General features: G+C 30.3%; 1 non-coding gene across 1 annotated transcript; it reads left to right on the top strand.

Annotated features, from left to right (window-relative positions):
- The first annotated feature begins 287 nt into the window (after positions 1–287).
- On the top strand, positions 288–395 carry LOC148562592 (small nucleolar RNA R71). Its single transcript, XR_015887018.1, has one exon. It is a non-coding gene; the product is annotated as a small nucleolar RNA R71 (small nucleolar RNA).
- Positions 396–2,435: the final 2,040 nt, after the last annotated feature.

Here is a 2,435-nt window from a genome sequence, read left to right as displayed (position 1 = left end):
AGACTCTGAGAGATCATATTGACTTGCTGAGTCAATATTTTGTTCTGAGCCAATATGGCATTCAGAGTATCAATTTCAAGAACTCCCTTCCTCATAGGCGTCCTATTACTCACAGGATTCCTTTCAGAAGTGTACATGAACTGGTTATTTGCAACCATGTCAATGAGTTTTTGAGCTTCTGCAGGCGTTTTCTTTAGGTGAATGGATCCACCTGCAGAATGGTCCAGTGACATTTTTGATAGCTCAGATAGACCATCATAGAATATATCCAGGATGGTCCATTCTGAAAGCATGTCAGAAAGACACTTTTTGGTCAGTTCCTTGTATCTCTCCCAAGCTTCATAGAGGGACTCACCTTCTTTCTGTTTGAAGGTTTGAACATCCACTCTAAGCTTACTAAGCTTTTGAGGAGGAAAGAACTTGGCTAAGAAAGCCGTGACCAGCTTGTCCCAAGAGTTCAGGCTATCTTTAGGTTGAGAGTCCAACCATACTCTAGCTCTGTCTCTTACAGCAAACGGAAAAAGCATAAGCCTGTTGACCTCAGGATCAACCCCATTGGTCTTAACAATATCATAGATCTGCAAGAATTCAGTTAAGAACTGAAAAAGATCTTCAGATGGAAGTCCATGAAACTTGCAGTTCTATTGCATCAGAGAAACTAGTTCAGGTTTAAGCTCAAAATTGTTTGCTCCAATGGCAGGGATTGAGATGCTTCTTCCATGTAAATTGGAATTTGGTGCAGTAAAGTCACCAAGCATCTTCCTTGCATTGTTATTATTTTCGGCCATGTCTCCTTCTTTTTCGAAAATTTCTGTCAGATTTTCTCCAGAGAGTTGTGCTTTAGCTTCCCTTAGCTTCCTCTTCATAGTCCTTTCAGGTTCAGGATCAGCTTCAACAAGAATGTTCTTATCCTTGTTCCTGCTCCTATGGAAAAGAAGAAAACATAAAAGAAAATATGGAATCCTCTATGTCACAGTATAGAGATTCTTTTACGTGAGTAGAAGAAGATAAGAATAGAAGAAGGAAAAGATGAGAATCCAAACACAAGGGTGAGGAGTGGGTTCGAATTCTTAGATAAAGAGGAGTGTTAGTGAATAAATAGATAATTAGAAGGAGATGGGGGAGAAGAATTTTCGAAAATTAGATAAAATAAAAATATTTTTGTTTTTAATTTAAAATCAAAGTTAGAATTTGAAAATAAGAAGGAAAAATGAAAATAATTTAAATTGAAATTTAAAACAATTAGTTAGTTAAAAAGGAATTTTGAAAAAGAGGAAGGTGATTTTCGAAAATTAAAGAGAGAATTAGTTAGATAGTTTTGAAAAAGATATGATTGAAATAGAACTTTTAAAATCAATCAAAAAGTTAAGTGGTTAGTTGAAAAAGATTTGAAAATCAATTTTGAAAAGATAAGAAGTTAGAAAAGATTTTGAAATTGATTTTGAAAAAGATGTGATTGAAATTTATTTTGAAAAAGATTTGAAAAAAAATTTAAAAAGATTTGATTTTGAAAATTAAAGTTGATTACTTGACTAACAAGAAACTAAAAAGATATGATTCTAGAGTTTAAAGATTGAACCTTTCTTACTAGGCAAGTAACAAACTTAAAAATTTTGAATCGATCACATTAATTGTTAGCATTAATTTCAAAAATATGAATTAGAAATAAGAAAAAGATTTTGAAAATCAATCATAAAGTTTTCGAAAATATGAAAGAAAAAATGAAAAAGATTTGATTTTTGAAAAAGATAGAATTTTTAAATTGAAAATTTGATTTGACTCATAATAAACAACTAAATTTTAAAAAGTTTTGAAAAAGTCAACTCAAATTTTCGAAAATTTATGAGAAAATAAGGGAAAGATATTTTTTTGATTTTTGAATTTTAACAAGGAAAGAGAAAAACATCAAAAAGACTCAATGCATGAAAATTTTGGATCAAAACAAATGATGCATGCAAGAACACTATGAATGTCAAGATGAACACCAAGAACACTTTGAATGTCAAGATAAACACCAAGAACTTATTTTTGAAAATTTTTTAGAAAAGAAAAATATGCAAGACACCAAACTTTGAAATTTTCAAACTTTAGACACTAACAAATTGAAAATACATATGAAAAACAAGAAAAGACACAAATCAAGAAAATATGAAGATCAAACAAGAAGACTTACCAAGAACAACTTGAAGATCATGAAGAATGCAATGCATGAATTTTCGAAAAATGTAAGAAAGAGATAAACATGCAATTGACACCAAACTTATGACTTGACACTAGATTCAAGTAAGAAACATCAAATTATTTTTTTTTTATTTTTATGATTTTATTAAAAATTTTTGGATTTTTCGAAAATTATTTTGAAAAAGAAAATAAGGATTTCAAAATTTTTAATAGGAATTCCAGGAATCTTGCAATGTTAGTCTAAAGCTCCAGTC

This window comes from Arachis ipaensis, chromosome B6 (assembly GCF_059453495.1).
Source record: "Arachis ipaensis isolate K30076 ecotype BB chromosome B6, ASM5945349v1, whole genome shotgun sequence".
Lineage (NCBI taxonomy): Eukaryota > Viridiplantae > Streptophyta > Magnoliopsida > Fabales > Fabaceae > Arachis > Arachis ipaensis.
Note: the sequence above shows the minus strand (reverse complement) of the source record. Positions and strands in the feature narration are given on the sequence as shown.